Source organism: Helianthus annuus, chromosome 7, assembly GCF_002127325.2.
Source record: "Helianthus annuus cultivar XRQ/B chromosome 7, HanXRQr2.0-SUNRISE, whole genome shotgun sequence".
Lineage (NCBI taxonomy): Eukaryota > Viridiplantae > Streptophyta > Magnoliopsida > Asterales > Asteraceae > Helianthus > Helianthus annuus.
In genome coordinates, this window is record NC_035439.2 from 105,033,097 (window position 1) to 105,054,330 (window position 21,234).

Genomic DNA, 21,234 nt, shown 5'->3' on the forward strand with positions numbered 1-21,234 from the left:
CAAATGGTTTTTGTAAATACTAGGGGCTCCCATGGGTTATATTTTCAGTGGGTGTGAGTTGTATGGCCAAGATCGAAGCACGTTTATCGAGGAACGATCCTAACGGTCTTGGTTTTCCTATAAATACCCATCCACCCCCATTGCAAAACTCACTTGAATTCTGAGGTTGCTCTCTAAGTTGGGGTGCTTTGACACTTCATACCTGAGAGTACTCGGAATTCAATCTTGCGGGGACCCGTTGTAAGTATTCTTTCGTTCTTTTATTGCTTTTCGAGTCCGAAAGTCAAACTTTGTTTGACTTTCTGCATTGACCAGTTTATGGTCAATGCGAAGTTCGTTTGAACTTCATAACGTGAGCGTAATCACGATGGTTATAGTCCCTAGCGACTATACCTACTGATTACCACGTTATCTAGGCTTAGTGACGAGTCGTAGTTTCGGTCAAAATGCGTTTTCTTGCGCATTTTGTAACCAAACTACTCTAGGGTATTAAAACCGTTTGTTTTAATACCAAACCTGTTTTCTAACATTACTAAACATGTTCTAGCATGTTTAGCTCGTCGCTTTTAGTTTTTGTGCTTGTCTAGGGTCGTAAAGGTAAGCGATCTAAACAATCGCTTATGCTTACGAACCCGACCCATTTGGTCGATCATTAGGATCCGACCAAACACATTAGGTGACCATAGTGTATAGGGAATAACCTTTCAAGGTTACGCCTTATGGTCACACCGTATAAGTAGTTGTATGACAAGTGGTTCTTATGCTTTAGGTAAATTACCAAAATGCCCTTTTTACACTAAAATTCATTTTAAACTTATGTAACATAATTTTTGACACCTAAACTGATTTAGCAACAATATTAAATGTGTTAAGGCATATCTTGCTTGTCATAGGGCTAGTTAGGCGTTTCAAGCGCGTTTTACGCAAACGACGCGTTAAAGTAGCATAAGCTACCTAAGCGGGTCGTAACGGGTCAAAAGCACTTAGGTTAGGTTTCCTTTTAGTATGAAGGCTTTGTCAAACCATATTACATAAGTCCCCACACTTATTTGGTTTACGAACCCTCGTACTACCCGATCCTCCGATAGGTCCGTTTATTAATATAGATGCCTTTATAGGTGCCGTTTGATTCCGTGATCTTCTAGCATTGCTTGGTGGTTGTTCTACGACTTCTAAGCAAATCACGAGTGAGTACATAGACCCCTCTTTTACTGTTTTCAAACATTTTGGGGTGAAACACATGTGCCTACTTGTTACTTTCGTGCTTTCTTGTTTTCACATCATATGCTTGCTATGTTCTTTAGTACATTCATAGTACATGATTTCATTACATTGTTTTGCTATGTATGTTAACTTAACATGCTAGCACATTGATTTACATTACATTACTTTGCTAAATATGTTTACATGACATATTAGCACATTGTTTTACATGACTTTTCTGCTCTATATGTTTACTTAGCATATTTAGCACATTGTTTTCACGTAACTTGCTTACATTTGGTATGACATTTGGTATGCATAAACGGTTATTTACTACATTCATTAACATTGATCACGCCACTCGGTAGTAAGTAGTGGTACCATAGGACTTGACAAATCCCGTTCCTGACATCCTGGGTTGGTGTGGATGTAAGGAATGACTGAATCCGTGAACATTTTACTTTGATAACCTTTACTCTAAGGTTATCCTGCTGTCTCAAGGCTTGAATGTAATGCGTTAACTTACCACATAAATGTTTGTATCAATAAAACAAGTTTTCTACTTGGCAAAACATAACTTTTTGATTTATTCAAAATACTTTGTTTTGTTCCTTTTTACTTATGGTTAAGTATTCTCATTTTGTTACTTACCATACATAACTTTTGTTTACATATAACTACATAACTACATTTTGGGTTTTAAACATTGACGATGGTTTAGACAAGAACATTTGATGATTGGTCTGAACATGAACTATATGCTTTGATGGTTTGTTTAAGTGACTTAAGTAATGATATGTGTGTAGTATGCTACAAGCATGGTGGATACGCCGCTGGTACTTCCTATATATAAGTGCTTGTATTGTACTACATGTCATAGCGTTATTTAAATCATTTGGTTTGGACTTATATATTTTTACACAAATAATGCATTTTTCACAAGACTTCGTTTTACAAAAACAGCTTGCTTTATACAACTTACTTTGCTTGGTTATTCTTTAACCATACATAATTCTTTTATTTATACATATCATCAAACTTTATCGCTTTCCAAATGATTTACAAAACAAAACATTTTACAAGGTTCATGACTAACTTTTATTAAACACTTTTCTTAAACTTATAAGTCATGAATCCTATTTTCACAAAACCTATGTTACTCACAGGCATTTTTATGCTGACGTACCTATTTTCACATGTGTTTCAGGAGCAAATGCGTAGGATGATCGTGACACGCTAGGGTGGACTTGGGCCTTAGTGACATAAAACAGAACTAGACGTAGTTTAATTTCGTCATGTGCTCTTTATTTCTGTAGTTTTAAGACAATGTAACTTGTTGGTTCTTGTTTGAAACAATGTATTCCACCCCTGGGTGATGAATAAAATAATATTTTAATTACCTTGGTTGTGGAACAATAATTCTGTTACAACACTCCCCGATGTTTCCGCCACGATTTGATGTTTTACGTGGTCGGGGTGTGACAATTCAGGATACTATTTAGGTATTTTATGAACTTAGTTCAATTCATGTGTTCCACCTCTTGAATATACTCCCCTATCCAGAATCCCAATATTCAGTCTTACAGGTATGAACACTACAATGATGTCTGTATATAAATTAGGGGAAAAATGCGAGAACTGAGGGATCTCAGGTCAGAACTTCCTTTCAGCAGAGAGATATCAGCTTCGACTTAGCAGTGTGCCCTTTAGAGGATCTTTTCAGCTACAACAGATGATTATCAATTTTATTGTCTAATCAGCTGAGGGCTTTATGCTATGTTTCAAGCATTTTGCGGAAAGTATTAGCCAAGGACTAGGTCAGAACTACCGTTCAGCAGAAGTCCCGGAATAATACCCCAGACATCATAGAGTATAAACACCTAGTATATCATAATACGAGACCTTTCAAACGAGATTTCAGGGGTTACCTATATATCCAAGTAGTGTTCCCCACGAATTTCACAAGTTTGAAATTTTAGGTTTATATCCCGAATAAATCTACTAAATGTACAAAAACCTATCGTCACATCATCAGTGAGACCGTTTATCACATTTGACATTACATTTCTTTAGCGTGCTGTGATAGTCCACTGATTTACTATCATTTCCTCTTTTTTACAACAAAACTCGTTTTGACTTTTTCAATGTTTTTGACATTTTCAAATTTTCTAATTTTTTTAAAATTTTACTCCCCCTAAAATCAAAATATGTCTCAATTTTGATTTTCTTGGGAAAATTTGAAACAAACTGTACAAAAATGACAACATGATGAGAATCACTTCAATTCTCTATCCACCTGGCATAAACAATCAGAACTCCCCCTCACAACAAACTATTTTCCCATTGTGATTTCAAAACACTTAAGTTTGTTTTAATCAACATGATTTTTCCGGAAAATATAAGTTTGTTTACCAAACAATTTAGGTACGGGGTTACTTCATCATCTTGTTTTCCAAATTCTTGAATGATAATTAAATCAAGTCCAATTTAATGACCTTGATTTAATCACTTGTAAGATCTACACCAATCACTACCATACAACCACTTGTAGATTTAGCAATTCAAGCTCTTCAAACCTGTTTTTCAACCAATTTACCATCTTTTGGTTGAATTCTCAAGATGCCGATTCCTACTCCTCGCTTACAAACCTGGGAGTTCCGGCAAGTCCTGCAACTTCACAAACAATTTTAGAAAGATGCCGATTCATGATCCGCAATACCATCTTGGGATCTCCGGCAAGTCAGGTTTTTCATTTAAACAGATTCACCCAAGCCTGACGGTCCTTGGGTGATTTCGAATTCTTGTTCAACAATGGTGGAAAATTTGCATCATCCATTGTTAAACCTGAATTCTCCTTTTTTACCTCAACCAATGGCTCCTCTGGTTTTAACGAACCAGAATCATTGCCTGCAGATGGCTTGTCTGACTTTGATGAGTCAGATTCATCGCCGGGAAGTGAAAACTTCACTTTCTTCTTCTTCTTATCCTCTTTTGTCCCCAGATTTGTATCTGATGAATTCTTTTTGCTTGTCTTTGCAACTGAGGGAGTAGATTCATCAGAACTGTTATTCTGTTTATTCCGTGAACCCGAGGACAAAATCTTCTCGAGATACTCTCTCGCCTTCTTCCTCTTTTTCCTCAGTCTGTCTTTCTGCCCCTGTGAAAGCTTTACTTTCTTTTCTTGAGTTGACTGTTCTTGAACTTTAGGTTTCAGAACCTTCTGTTCCTGGGGCTTGACTTTGACTGGAATCTTTGCCAATTTCTGAGACTTAGCCCTCAATCTTTCATTCGATCTCCTTGGGCAATCTCTGGCAATGTGACCTTTGATGTTGCAATTAAAGCACCTTCTGGTCTCATAACTCCAATACCGGCAGTTAACAGCAATGTGTCCTTGATAACCGCATCGGTAACACACTCTGTTATCGTACCGTATACCACTTTCACACCAAATGCTCAGATCATAGCATTGTCTGGCTTGGTGATATTCTTTCCTCAAGTTTGCTGATTTTGTCTTTTGAGCACTGTGGTCCGACCTTTACCACTTATTACCAAAAATTTTAGAATTTTCATTTTTTACTTTTTGTAATTTTTTCTTTTGATTGGATGATCGATCTGATGAACTTTTATTATCTTTTTGTTTCTGTTCCACTTTCTTCTTCAAAGGTTTATGTTTAGAACATTCACCTTTTTCAGTTGATTGTAGAACAGTTTTCTGAAATTTTTCTTTTAAATTTAAAAACAATTTTTGTTTTTCAATTTTAACATGTTCATCATCAGATTTTACATCACAATCTTCAACTTTGACAGAGTCAAAGTTTGTGACATCGTCACTTATTGGAACAGAATTGATTGGTTTTGGACAAGGAATATTCAACTTGTCAGATGAAGTCACAAAACCGATCAATTTCTTTTCAAGTTCATCAATTCTGTTCCTCGAATTCTCAGCTTCACTTTCAAGCTGAGACATTCTCTCAAAATGAGACTTGATAGTTTTTTCATTATCAATCTTCAAATTTTCAAGAACAGATTTTTCATTCATCAAAACTTTATCTGTTCCTGAAATTTTGATTCACTCGCTTTCAAGTTTTTGTTTTCCAGCTTAATCCAGAAATCCTCATCTTCTGAAGATTTCTTTTTGCTCTCAAACTCTTTTTCTAACTCTTTGATTTTCTTTCGAGCACTTTTACATTCTTTTTCCAAAGTTATAATTTTCTGAAGATGTGAATTGATCAGTTTTTGCTTCTCAATGTTGTTTTGGCTAAAAACATTTCTCCCATCTTCAAGAATTCTCAGTTGATTTTGAAATTCTTTTTCACTTTTTGATTTTTCAATTTCAAAATCTTTAATTTTCTCTTCAAAAATCTTTTCCTTTTCTTTCAATTTCTTGTTTTCAAATGTCAAACTGTTCAAACCAACCAACAGTTTGTCATTTTCAGCTTTCAACTTCTCACAAATTTCCTGAACCATAAGAATCTGTTTATCATCAGCTTGCTTCATATCTCTCAACTTCTTGATCTCTAATGCCAAACTTTCCGCATCTTTGACAAGTTTGTCATTATCGGTCTTCAAGTTGTCACATTTTGAGCATGCTGATGCTGAACTAGAAGATCCAAACTCTACAGATTCTTCAATCCTTGGAGTATCCTTTGTTTCCATCTTGTCGATTCCTGCACGAAAGAGTTTAACAAAATCAAAAGGATTCAGATTATCATCAATATAACATTTCCTTTTGATATCATATTTCAGAATACTCTTTGTTGCAAGAAAACCACAAACTCTTCGATCAACTTCAATGAGTACATCCAGCTCTAGTTTATGTAAATTCTTTTCCATCTCAGCCAAAAACTCTCTCCTTTTCTTTTCTTCCTTATACCCCTCTACTCTAACTTCATTAAAGAACTGATGTGGAAAAAGTTCTGGAAAGAAATCTTTCTGTTTTAGTTCAACCATAAACTCATCCCATTTAGCAGGTAAAGCAGTTGTCAATTTTGATAGATATTCATCATTCGACATCCTAATACCCCTATGCCACATATTGTCCGTTAAAATTTTAAATCGGTTTTCTATCTCTTTCAACGTTTCCTCCTTTTGGCATATGAATAGTTCAAAACTTTCAGTCCAAATATCCAAGCTCACATTTCTATAATCGGTATCCATATTTCTCATATACCAATTATTAAAATCCTCAAGCTTATTGTTTTCTTGTTCATCAAATAACATCGTCATTTTTCACAAATCCAACACGTGCTAGTTGACTCAAAAGCGAACTAACAACTGTTCTAAAAGCGGTCCAAACAGTTCAGAAAAGCGGTCCAATCGAATTTGTTGAATAAGCAGTCCAGGACAATGTTTGAATGAGCGGTTCAAACAATACACGTTCGAGCGGTTCAAAGTGGTCCGAATAAGCGATCCAATAATTGTCGGTTTGGAGCGGTCCAAGATCAATCCGACCGAATGAGCGGTTCAAGATCCGTCCGGATGAGCGGTCCAAGATCAGTTCGGTCGAGCGGTCCAACAATTTCAAATCCAATTTTGACCCACTTAAACTTCGAATTTTGATGTGAAACTTTCCAGGGTTTGTCACGGTACTATTGCGCACAATCCCTGAGATTTTCAGTAAATTTCGACCGTGAAATCTCTTCGAATCAGAAAAAGAAGGTGTAGAAGTGAGAATTTCGAGCAAAAATCGAGCTAAACGGTAAGAACTCTTCCTCCTGAGCTCTGATACCACTTGTAGAATCGTTTTCTGACTTAACGAGTCATTCAGAAGAGCGCTTAGACTAATTCAGAGGCGGAATTCATTGAAATAGTCTTCGTAAAGCTTGATTTCACTATTTAACGTCTCCTGTATTGATTATATGTCAAATTACAAGCTCGTGGAGACAATCGGACAGGGCTTCGCCTTTACACCATGAAAACACACACCCAAGACTACTGGAATTGCTCATATGTTCCCATATATATAGGAACCTTGGGCCGCTCATATGGACAAGTCCATATGAGCGATCCAACCAAGTGACACATGAGCGATCCACCTGATTGCCACATAAGCGACCCACTTATTCTACCCTATAAGCGGCCCTCAACAATACAAGATTTCTCGTTTACTGATCACTATACAATCAGCCCTATCCTAAGACTCGAACTAAGATGTAGTCGACAGACAACTGCACCAACATATTTATTATTTTTAATAACTTCTTTGATATATATATATATATATATATATATATATATATATATATATATATATATATATATATGTGTGTGTGTGTGTGTGTGTGTGTGTGTGTCCGTGTGTGTGTCTCAGTATAGATATTTTGATAGGAAAAAGTTATATTATTTTTCAAAATCCACTGAAATACCCATTAAAATTTTATACGACCCAATAAGACCTGATCTGGACCGAAAAATATTATTATATAGCGATAGATAAATGACACCAAAACATGTCCATGCAGACGTCACCGAACCATTAAATATCATAGTTTTTAGTAGGGTTTATCTCTTCATTCACAATTTGTTTCTTACACATAACTAAAAACTATGACATTAAAGATGTTCATGCAAATATCAATGGTGGCGGACTTATATCACCAATGGCAGACCCAGGAGCGGAAATTTTTAGGTGTCGCTTGTCTATCGCTATATAATATCGGTTCATATAAAATTTTAATGGGTATTTCAATAGATTTTGATAGATAATGTTTTTTTTATCAAAATGTCTTTGGTGAAACACACACACATATATAGAAGAAGTTATTAAAACTAATAAACATTCAGCTATATAAAGGGGAGACAAATAAAACAAAAATGTAAGAGTAAAATGCCAAAATCGTCCTTGACGTTTCATATTTGTTTGTTCCTGTAACATACGAAACTTTCAAAACCTTATTATAATAAATGTCATAAATAGTGCGACATATTTATTGTGTTGGATATTCATTGTCTAGAACCTTAGTCATCTTTTAACCCAAATTAATTAAGATAAAATAATAAATAAAAAAAAAAGAATTAACGATTTTAGTATAGCTTGAGTTTGATAAAAACAACCACATAAATAGGTATTTTACAATTATGGTTTTCTTCTTTTTTTTTTATAAACCAAAACAGTAGGTATTGAGAGTTAAGAAGAAAAAAAAATTAGTTATGGGCATTCATCTTCAGCCAACTATTCACCTCACACCCATTTTTCTTTGCTTAAGGTTTCCTAAAACCAAAATATTATTGTTTAGTAAATCTATAATCAAAGCAAAGCGAAACTTAGAGAACTACTTTTAGACAACATTTCTAGTAACAAACGACCGAACATACGTGCGCAAGTTGCAATAGATCGGAGATGGTTACCTCTAGCAGTGGGTTCTCTTTAGAACAAATATGTTTTAGAAGTGAGTTTATAACAATAGCAAGATCAACGGGTCGTCTGCTCGAACGAAGAAGACTAAGGAAACTTGAACTGTCGCTTCGAGACCTAACAACGGAAAACCTGAATGTTATAATTGGGTCGCTCGGTTACGCACAAAAAGTATCCGTATCAAATGGAAAAATATAAAGAGGGGCTTATCGGAAAAGATCAATGTGGTGGTAGTTCGGAGTTTTCGAGTTGTCGTCGGTATGAACGAGACAACTAACAGAACCTACAACCGGTAGTTTAAACGACGATGGGTTAAAATGTGTATCTAGTTTATGAGAGATTATCGCATGAATAAAGAAGCTTACCGAAGACTGACTAGCATGGTGGTGGTGTTCGGCAGTTTTGTGGAATCGGAGGAAGCGATCCGTTCTCAATATCCATATTTATTCGAAACCTAAGGTTAGTGTTCCTAATAGTTTAATTTTTGTGTATGAAACTTGTGTGTCTTTTCGACTCTTTTACCCATTGTGTTTGTAACTTCGCTATTGGTATTCATGCCATTACTCTTTAACGTGAATAGTATGCCTTATTTTGGAGATCACTAATTTCGTGGACAAAATTATTTTAAGGGGTAAGGAGTTGAAACACTTGTACTGTATAGTGTGATATAATGCTAATTTCGAGGGCGAAATTTTTTTTAAGGGAGGTAGAATTGTAACATACGAAACTTTCAAAACCTTATTATAATAAATGTCATAAATAGTGCGACATATTTATTGTGTTGGATATTCATTGTCTAGAACGTTAGTCATCTTTTAACCCAAATTAATTAAGTATAATAATAACATGCTTTAAAGTTTCTAATCAAATTAAAATATTAACAATTAATATGTTTACATGCAAAATCTATAATTCTATACTAATTCAATTAATAATAATCATGATGTATTAATTAGAACAAACAAATAGAGGAAACAAAATATATCAATAATAATAAAGAAAAAAAGAATTATATATGGTGAAAATTGGTAGAGCGAGTTGTTTCAACATCTTTTCCAAATCTCCACCATATTGACGGTGGATTCCTTTTCTAATATTAGACTTACGTAAATTATGGGATTTCAAATCCCTTACAAACAATCAGCCGATCATACTAATCGATCCCACTTAAGTCAATTCAATCTCCATAAAAAACCCTTCCAAAAAGTTTATCTCCCCTCTCATTCAGCCTCTTTGTACACCTTCTATACTACTGACGAAATCGCCTCCGCCAACCACAAGTTTGAACCTATCTCACGGGTCCTTTTCGCCTATAGTTCATTCAGTTGGAGCCGCAACAAAACTGCCGAACACCACCACCACGCTGATCAGTCTTCGGTAAGCTTCTTTATTCATGCGATAATCTCTCATGAAGTAGCTACACATTTTAACCCACCGTCGTTTAAATTACCGGTTGTAGGTTCTGTTAGTTGTCTCGTTCATACCGACGACAACCTGAAAACTCCGAACCACCACCACATTGATCTGTTCCGGTAAGCCCCTCTTTATATTTTTCCATTTGATATAGATACTTTTTGTGTGTAACCGAGCGACCCTGTTGGTTTCAGGTCCCACACTCTCACAACACACACACTCAAACTCTTTACAAAACTCACGTATGTATGTATGTAATATATGGAGTTAATGAAGATGAAAGCTTCTGTTACGATTAGAAAAGGTACAAAAATACAATGCAAATCTATCCTATTTATATTAAATACAGAAAACATGTGCACAAAGAATATTCGAATAAAATTCCTTTTATTCAGCAACTGAGTTATTCAATTGTTCCCCAAGCACACATGTTATTTTTCCTCCAACAAACTCGCAACCACATGCAATGTTCATATGCATGAGATTCAGTCAACTCAAGAACTTTTGATCCGCAAGCAGCTTACCCAACTTGCAACATGTGACCCGCGACTCGCGTCACCCGTAAACAATTAACCATTTTAACCGTGACCCGATAACGTGCCCCGTATGACCCGTAAACGAACCCGATTAACCCAACATTCACCCCCTTAATCGGCTTGTTTATACCCGTCACCGCAGCACCATCTCCTATCGAACCATCTCGACTTCTTCTGGACACCCGACCTCAGCCATGGTCACGCCCAAAGCCTTCTCGGTTCAACCCGAACAAAAACTCACTACACTTGTAACATCTCACATGGCATCACGTTGGAAACTGTTCACTAACATCACGACTTATCACGGATAAACAACCTCTCATCGGTCACATCCAAAGCCACCCGATTGAACTCCAACGCCATAATGTCACCACCGTGTTCTTCCTTTTGTTTTCAACAACCTTTTTCCGATCAGCCTTGTTCAAGAGGCCTCTCCACCGACAAAGAAAACAAGCCGCCCACTTCTTCCGTTTTCTCACCTTGCCAAACAAGTCGAATCCAAAGCCACCTGCTTTGACGGATCCATTCTGCTCGCTTTTCACGCACTACGCCGGTCTCCTCTTATCACGAACAACCGATCAAAGCAACCGTTCTCACCATCTACTGTTATCACCGGTTGTATACCAGCCGCGCAAACCCGCAACTAACAACCGAACAACCTAGTATCTTCTTCCTTTGAACATCGCTAACAGCCACGAACACCGATTTTCATCACGGTCACCCCCGTCATCTCAACCGGTTCTTACCCGCAACCACGGTTGACCCGAACACCATAACGTCTTCGTCTTCCGCTGTTAATGAGTCCCAAACAGCCCTTCTTTCTCCTGCTCTCCTGCTGCGTTTGGCCGCAGCGACGGGCTAAACCGTTTTCACGAGACCGACTCTCAAAACAGCTATACCGTCTTCTTCACGAGCCCTAGGCTCTGATACCAAATGTTGGTTTCAGGTCCCACACTCACACTCTCACAACACACACACTCAAACTCTTTACAAAACTCACGTATGTATGTATGTATGTATGTAATATATGGAGTAAATGAAGATGAAAGCTTCTGTTACGATTAGAAAAGGTACAAAATACAATGCAAATCTATCCTATTTATATAAAATACAGAAAACATGTGCACAAAGAATATTCGAATAAAATTCCTTTTATTCAGCAACCGACTTATTTGATTGTTCCCCAAGCATGTCACACCCCAACCGGTGGCGGAAATACCAGGGCGTGGCACTGAGCGAAACAGATTGTCCAGAAGTTTCCATAACAACTACATTTACCAATTATTTAAAACAACATGTCCCATACCATGTCATAAAAGATAACATAATTATTACAGACAAAATCCAGTCAAATTGTTGTGTTCCGACAACTCAGATTTTTAAATACAGACAATTGTTTATTGGTTTCTAGAGCTTTCCTAGCCTCGATTTCACAGCAAGCATAACATATAAGCATCCTAAGCACCTGTCACATACGTTAAAGTAAAAGTCAATACACATAGTGTAAAGGTGAGCATACAAGTTTAATAGATATAATAGAGTTCGAAATCGTTACACATAACCAGCATGCACACAGTGTAAAATGAGGCATGTTAGTTATCGACATGAACCTATCGATACCAATGACTGCGGGTTGACTGCCCAAGGCAGTTCGTAATACACACTCACCACTGTGAGCCATGTAACAAATTGTCCTTAACAACCCCTGAGTGAACAGGTGCTGAGTCCAAACAAATAGTAATACCGTTGCTAAGGCAGGTAGACAGCATTCCATGTGTAAACATAACAAACAAGCATTCATTAAGTCACCTATAACATGCAATAACGGTTAGCGTTTAAAGTATTGAGTAGTGTGTTCGATGTGATTTAGAATAAGTAACGTATGTAATACCCAAAAGTGCATAAAGCAAAAAGGGATCGAGTATACTCACAGCGATTGGTGGATTGAAGGGAGCGCTAGGGGGTAAGATTAGCCTGATCAGGACGAGAGTAATAACGGTAAGCGACGCGTAAAACGATGAAGAGTGCAAGTGGGTCGGACAGCAGTCCGATCGGATGGTAGTCCGATCGGGTAGCCGGTCATTCGGGTGACAGTCCGCTCGGATGGTCATCCGATCGGGTCACCTTCCGAGTGGATTTTTTCTTCCTTTAGGGAAGAGTGTGTTTCTGTATGATGGCTTGTCTTTTGAAGTTTTCGTTGTAGTATTTTGAAAACATAGAAGTATCTCTACCTTTCAGGTCGATCGATCGAACGATCGTTCGATTGGACGATAATCCGATTGGTTGGACACTTTAGTGAGAACAAGTTCACAGCAGACGGTCACTCGATCGAATTGTAGTCCGATCGGGTGGCAATCCATCTGTATTGAACATGCTGAAAATTGTTTAAGTGCTGAAGTCTAAACGTCACATAGTCAGGTGGTAATCCGATCGGACAACAATTCGTTCAACGTCCAAACTTCAAATATTTGAAAAATAAGTTAAGTGTGGGACCCAAGGTGCAAGCCGATCGGGTGGCAACCCGATAGGGTGGTAATCCGTTCGGGCAGTAGTCCAATCGGACGACACTCTGACCTGGTCGACCTGATCGTCTTCTTCCTTGGTTGTTTTGGTAGTTTTGTAGTTTTATCGAGATGGTGTAACAACGTGCTAACCATCAGAACCCCATCTTGACCTCAGTGACTTGATCGAACCAGAATCACCCAAGTTCAACAAGTTAACCGGCTTTAAGACAGTTGTTCTTGGTTAACCCGAAATCCGTGGTCTCGCGGATGGAATCCAGATCTTGAACCAACACAACAACAAGAAGGAGTAGAAGGTTAGAACAAGCTCCGATTCTATCGGTTTTGAGTGCATTGAGTGTAAAAGAGTTGAAAGAAAGTTATAAACCATCTTTCAATCCTTTTTCACCATGAGTATGTTCAGATCTATGCACGATCTTTGTTTATTTGTGTGGAAATCGTTCAGATCTGAGTTGTTCTTGGTGGATTGAAGTCAAAACATGAAGTTCTCAAGAACACCATGATGACATCATCCTAGAACACCTCAAATCTAGTGATTTCACGGTTAAAAGTTAAGATTCAAAAGATAGAAAGGTGTAGGAGTGCGTGTAAATTAAGAAAGTACAAGATTTAGGATGAGATCTTACCGGAATCACGAGAAATCGAAGAAAAGGTGTGCAAGAGCGCTTGGTCGGACAGGAGAGTGCAAAAGTGGTAAGTTGTGATGTTGACAGGGGTATTTATAGGGTTTCCCAAAAAGGAAAGGAGGGAATATGGCTGGTCGGTCGAGTTGGCAGCCCGGTCGACTGGTTGGTCGATCGAGTGGTAAATCGGTCGAGCGGCTGGTCGATCGGCTAGTCACCTGGTCGGTTAGCTACTTGGTTCGAGTGTTCGATGCGACGAGTATTGCCGTTTCGATTTGCGATTGCGAGCGTTGCGATGCGATAGAGTTTCCTATTCAAATTACTTTTAATCCCAACTACTATGTCTAACATACAATCATTAGTGAATTAGGATGATTCTATCTTGCGTTTGGCGTTTGCGATTCGATTGCGATAGCGTTTCGATTGTGTTTCGATTAATCATCACAACATAACATAAATCAACATGCACAAGTAACCCATAAAAGGCACACACACGTATAACAATAACCATAACACATAATTCGAGTTGCGAGCACGATTGCGATAAGCGATAGGCGATAAGACATGCGATAAACATCGATAAATAGCGATAAAACCTCGATTATTAATAAATACTCCATGATGTGTTGAAAAACACCATCATTTACCCGTGTATTTTGTATTTTATTTTTATAGTTTTTGAGTCATTTTTAGTCTTTATACAATTGTATTTGATTAGTTTTGCATTTTGCCAGGTCTTGGTGCGAAAAGGAATCTAAACGAGCTAAAACGGTGAATAAACGAGCAACGGAGAGTTAAAGAGAAAGTTCAGGGATTGAAGTTGTAATTGTTTGAAAGTTGTTAAAAAAAATTTCAATTGGTGAGAAAATAAGCATCCAAGATCACGTGATGCATCTAGATTTAATTTGTGGGTGAACTACCAAAATGCCCTTAAAAGTCTACAGAATTACATTGTAGTGCCATCACCCCTTTTACAAAGTTGTATATATGGCATGTCACGTAAAGAACAAGATAATTAATCGGATCTTTTGTGCATGTGTTGACCGAGTGGAAATCATGTTGACCGATTTTTGGATTGGGCTGTTGAGAATTGGGAGACATGGCCCATCACTGTTTTATCCTAGGCCTTATTCATAGGAATTGTAGTAGGGCGTCTGTAACGGCAAAAGGTATCAAAGGACGATTTCTTGGAGGAAGAGAAGATTGGATCGAGTATCAAGCGTGAAGACAAAGAACCAGGTTGACTCGCATCTAGTTAGTGTTTGTTTTATTTATAAACTTTGTTTTATTGAGACTATGAACATGTTTTGCTATTTGTTAAAGACCTGTTTATTTGTTCCGATTATGATTCTTGGCTAATTAGTTTCTCCCCGGGTTTGTGATGAATATTCGTTTTTAATCGGTAGTATCTCGGTTTTGGTAATTTATTGATGGAATAAATATTAAAGTAAGAGACTTAATTATATTTGACTAGATGTGCGTGCATACTTTATTCTAATTTATTATCGTTCAAATGTTCCTCGTGTGTCTTTGTGAATGTCTTTCATGTATAGATACATGTTAAGTTACCTACTGTGTGTTTGTAGCTAGTTTATGGTTTACTGAGCTCGTATTCCATAGGAACGTTGTTCGATTATTTAGAGGAGTTTAGTGTTCTACCTATTCTTGAGACCGGGAGGAGATAGATAGTTGGGATTGTCTTTGGTACTAGGTGTTAGGTGCAGTGAGACCGGGAGGAGATCTGTCTAACTTGCTTAGTATTATTTGTTTTCCTAAGTCTTGTCAAGTGTTTTTAAGTTACCCCATGCACTCTAGGGTGTATTGTGATTAGTGAGACCGGGAGGAGATCTAGTCTTTGGGTACTTTAGTATTGTTGGAGAGACCGGGAGGTGATCTAACCCATACCAGTGAGCTTTATTTGACCTTTAGGACCCTAGGAGAAGTTGATGAGACCGGGAGGAGATTCAACTTATCTTTAGTCTTAGAGTGTCGTAGTATTAGAACCTGGATTCATCATAGTTAACATTGCCAAGAGAAAACCGATAGTCACGAATAGGATTCCAAACCTGGGTAGTACCTTCTCATCCTTGATTTCACCTTAGTAGCCTTTAGCGTGCGTCTAGGTAGTCTAGTTCGTCCTATTTAATTCCTTTAGTTTAATTAGTTAAACCCCCAAAATCCAATCAAATCAAATAAACCATTTAAGTAATTAGTTGAGTCAGAGTCTAGTTAGCGTCGCTAGTGTCTCGTGGGTTCGATACTCGGACTTCATTAGGCTTTACTACGTACGATAGGTACACTTGCCTGTCAGTGGTTTAGCATTTAGAGAGTCTTAGTTTATAAATTTAGAACTAGGGTGTCTAGATTAGGTTAGTAGTTTTTATAGACCATAATTTGCACATCACTCCACATAATACAACTAACGTAAAAACATAAAAAGACTAACTACAAGTCAAAGAAGTCAAAACAGGAATTGAGCAAGGAGTAACAGATCGCAATTAGCAATCTTTTCTCCCTTTGACTTCAATCTTGACTTTGACTTTGACTTTCAAAACACGGGGTGTTACAAAGCACACATGTTATCTTTCCTCCAACAAACTTGCAACCACATGCAACGTTCATATGCATGAGATTCGGTCAACTCAAGAACTTTCGATCCGCAAGCAGCTTACCCGACTTGCAACATGTGACCCGTGACTCGCGTCACCCGTAAACAATTAACCATTTTAACCGTGACCCGATAACGTGCCCCGTATGACCCGTAAACGAACCCGATTAACCCAACAGACCCGATTATAACATTCGGGTTTTCCGTTGTTAGGTCTCGAAGCGACAGTTCAAGTTTCCTTAGTCTTGCTATTGTTATAAACTCACTTCTAAAACATATTTGTTCTAAAGAGAACCCACTGCTAGAGGTAACCATCTCCGATCCATTGCAACTTGCGCACGTGTGTTCGGTCGTTTGTTACTAGAAATGTTGTCTAAAAGTAGTTCTCTAAGTTTCGCTTTGCTTTGATTATAGATTTACTAAACAATAATATTTTGGTTTTAGGAAACCTTGAGCAAAGAAAAATGGGTGTGAGGTGAATAGTTGGCTGAAGATGAATGCCCATAACTAATTTTTTTTCTTCTTAACTCTCAATACCTACTGTTTTGGTTTATAAAAAAAAAAAGAAGAAAACCATAATTGTAAAATACCTATTTATGTGGTTGTTTTTGTCAAACTCAAGCTATACTAAAATCGTTAATTCTTTTATTTATTTATTATTTTATCTTAATGAATTAGACAAAATAAATGGCTTTGGGCATTCAAAACAGTGGATCTATTTTGCAAATAGAGTTTTATATAAAATATGTGAGTATTTAATCAATAAACTTAAGAGGATGATTTGTGTAATATATATTAACTAGTGCTAATACTCGCGAATTTCGCGGGGTTAAAAAATGATATGTTTGTACTTTAGGTCAAAAAGTTTTATGTTACTTATCGTAAATGAACTGTACGCATGAACTTATTATGGCAATCTGAATTTAAAGATTAAAACAAAACAAAGAATCGTACTATAAATGTAACAAAAGGGAATTTAAAAGTAAATGTAAGAAATATGTTTTTCTGGTTTGAAATATAAATTGAAACTCTATTACTCTAACACTTCTACTTGCTAGAGTTTCGTAACCAATAACCTCGAATTCGTTTTAGACCAGTTGAAGAAACAATCATCACCTAACACCTAACGAAATATGTTCAGCTTCAATTATATCATCCCATACATTGGAATGTTTTTCATTTACCAAAATATCCTTATATTTTCATTCTTAACAACTTCAAATAAAAGAGATAAGGGTAAATTTGTTTTTAACCATTACAATTCCATTTACTAATTTATGAACCAAACACAATACAAAATTCTGTTGGAATTCATTCTAATTACGTTTATAAATTCCAACTCCTGTAAAAAATTATGCGAACCAAATGGACCCTTAGAGTCTCTAAGGGGATAACTTGGTGGTAAAGAGGTGTATTCCCTAACCAAATGGTTGTGGGTTCAAATCTTGCAAGAGACAGATGTGGTGAGAGTTTACCCGTTCAAAAAAAAGTAATAAACATTGAAAGTTTTTCATTACTGATTAAAAAATGTATTAACAATAATTTAACTAAGGAAATAGGTTACAAATTGAGTAATTGTCCTAAAATTTTAACCTATATTTGATAAGTATGGAAATAGGTTACAAATTGGGTAATTGTCCTAACATTTTAACATATATTTGATAAGTAATTCACTTCATAGTAAATCAAAGTAATTTATGGAGTAAATTAAGTTTTGTAATTAAAGAATATTGAAAAGTTGAAACCAATCATAAATGATAAAAACGGAGTACAATATTTTTTATAAATATTCAAAACTTTATCTATTATGAAGCCATTTTTCATTACCTTATGATGATTTGAATTTGGCGCGATAAATAATTAAAAAAAATGGTTAAAAGTTAATTACGTAAAATGTACGACAAACATAATAAGGTATTTCACTAATAAGTATAAATTTGATGACAAACATAATAAGGTATTTCACTACACACATGGATTATATAGCACAAAGACGATGATGTTTTAAATTAAAAAATTATAACGTTTAATTACCCAATATAATTTTACCCTACAATAATACACACCCTCTACCCCATCATAACATGAGTAATCAATCAGTCGTGATATTGCTAAACTTAAACTTATTATACGTATTTCTTACAACTTTCTACCTTAAGTTGATTATATATTAAATGAACCTAAACAGAAGATCCAGTAGCAACATCATTAAGGTCTTTAAACTCAATGGTTGCTCTTATGCCATAAATTTTTTTTATATATAAAAGAATAAACATACAGTTTTAAACAAAAAAAAAACCCAACATTTTGTTTCTGCAGGTATTAAGTAACTACTACCAAACACTTTCAACTAACGATGTTTTAAACATAACTATGAAAAATAACAATTCAATAAAAATTAGACTTTGGTGATTGGCTTTCAACCCGATTGACCAGTTCGATTCATTTTACGCATTCCTTTGTTACCAAACTTTATGGTTCGCTTGACCCGTTATGGCATTACATTATAGAAGAGACCGCCAATCCATGAAGAAGGGTGGGCAGGACCATAACCGTTGATAGCTTCATACTCGTTGAAGTACCGAGGCACATACAATTTGACAGTAAGATATTCGATGTTAATTATCAGTAAAAATAGTGTTAAAACTTCGTGTGAAATATAGTTTTTTGTTCCCAACCCCATAATATAGTAATCAACTATATAACTAAAAACCAAGAAATAAAAAAGTGAACTTACTCTTGCAAGTTGATTTTCACCGAAAAGTTCAGGAGACAAAGTAAATGAACCTTTAATGCTTTTTATCCTTAAGAAAATTATCCACTTCATCAAAATCACAAACCACCTGTAAAGTTCAGAAATATTAGCAAGATCAAGAATTGCATTTTTTAACATCCATCACAACGGTGTTTGGAATTGCTTTTTATAACCAAAAGCGGATATCTAGTTTTTTGATACCCGCAAATTTCACGGTGTTGGGAAATGATATATTTTTACTTTTAGAAAAAAATTATGTTTCTGCTGATTATAAAGAAACTGTACGCATGGACTTATTATGGACTATCATAAGTTTGATCGAATTCTTCATGAGCACCCAACAGGGGACATCTATGATAACATATGCATCAAATGAAACATAAACTGGCCCAAAATTAATAAAAGATATAACTGGAATTTAAAAAAGGGTACCTGAATAACTATTAAGGTCATGTCTTCCTTTGCCTCAAGCTGGTGACTATGAGTTAGCTTATTACTGAAATCAAGTACTTACAAATTGCAACTTCCATAATCGGAATGATAATATACATAATTGCAAATGCAAGATGTTAGTTTGCACACATATATTTTAGGTGATTAGCTTTCAACTTAAAGCACATGTGTAGGTATATTATATTAAGATATAGTTGAGATGTGGCTCAAGTTACCCATTAGGGAAGCCATCCAAGTAACATATAGGTATCGGGCATGAACAAAGGCCATGGTTGCATTGAAGACAACCAACTCATAGGTCCTACACCAGAATTCTTAAAGTTAATAATGTCTCAAAGTATTATATTTAATACAAAGATAATATTTAGTACTTTATGATAAAAGGTGAAGAAAATAAAAAAAAAAGGATCGTTAGTCAACCTGACCCATTACAACCCATACAGAAATTAGCCCGTTTCAAACAAAACCTAGATTTACTTGTTACCATAAAGGGTTGTAAAAATAATAAAAAATGGCATACCTCAAGCTGTTCATGAAGATGCTTAACACATATAATCTCCAAAATTCTCAAAGAGATTCACATCCATGGACCCTAAGATGTTTTTGAAATTATGATTTAAATCAATGGCCAAAATGGCTCAAAGTAAAAAGTCACTCCATATTAAGAATTAAGTATATACAAATTAAAATTAGAAGGCATACACTAAGCATCTTGTCAAGTTTCTTTATTTCATGAATGTTCATGTGTAGATATATTCTTGGTTTTATCATCGTAATCTGCATATTCAAATCATATATTAGTAAACCAAACTACAAAACACACATATATATAACAAAACACAATACCCAAAGAAGTCAATATTTTTTATTTTTGCATTTATTTTGAAAGCATTAATGGAGAATCTCATACCAATACCAGTGATGCACATGATCATTTTTTCCCTCTCATAACTGCATTACATATACCGGTGATGCACATGATCATTTTTCCCTAACATAACTGCATTTGTTCAATAGTAATCAGTTCGTAACCATGAGATCGCTACTTTCATCCTGACAAAAAACATATGTAAGCGAAGTTGCTTGCCAAAACATAGCTATTAAATGGTACTTACATATATAGTAAGTTTAAAAGGCGATGCTTATATGCGCAATTTGAAGGTGAATACAGAAGTTGTTGTAGCTGCAACTGTTGGCGACTGAAAGATCTTTGGATATGTAGAATCCCTTGGTTTAGGTCCAATCACAAGCACCTTTGTTGATAGAAAGCACATAGACCAATCAAGATGAAGAGTTTTAGTTAGAGACTCACATTTGGATAAAAAAAATTGCAGAAAGAAAAAATATATTTTATTAAAACTATAATCATCACATTACCTCATTGTTCTGTTTTCCATTATAGCACCCAAAAGTGATCAAGAACCAAAAGTGATCAGTACATTAAGGGAAAGAGAAAATTATATGCCTTTTAACAATTAGTAATCACTATCAAAGTTTGGTTTGTACCTGAAAGTTGTATCAGATTTCTCCTTCCTTACGTCCATCAGACTCACAATGCCATTCAAGTTCCTCATCCTGATCTTTGAGCGAGCGTAGCCACCTCATCCAGAAAATGCTTTAAAACAATTACATTAAACATTAAACACAATTTATAAATTAAATATAGTGATACGAAGAAGAACAATGTTTAAAAAATAATGCATTTAACAATAGTTACGAATCTCTTAGTTCAAATTTTCACTGTTTGTTTTGCAAAATTGATTATTA

The 21,234-nt window shown here is 35.9% G+C and overlaps 1 long non-coding RNA gene across 2 annotated transcripts; it reads right to left on the bottom strand.

The window, feature by feature from the left end:
* Positions 1-18,493: 18,493 nt before the first annotated feature.
* Positions 18,494-21,108, bottom strand: LOC110877105. 2 transcript variants are annotated; one of them, XR_004862300.1, is made up of 7 exons: positions 20,974-21,108; positions 20,845-20,853; positions 20,583-20,720; positions 20,378-20,467; positions 20,170-20,244; positions 19,447-20,059; positions 18,494-19,102 (listed from the first exon to the last, which is right to left on the bottom strand). It is a non-coding gene; the product is annotated as an uncharacterized LOC110877105 (long non-coding RNA). The 2 variants fall into 2 exon arrangements; XR_004862301.1 differs by having other exon boundaries at positions 20,378-20,520.
* Between the last annotated feature and the right edge of the window lie 126 nt (positions 21,109-21,234).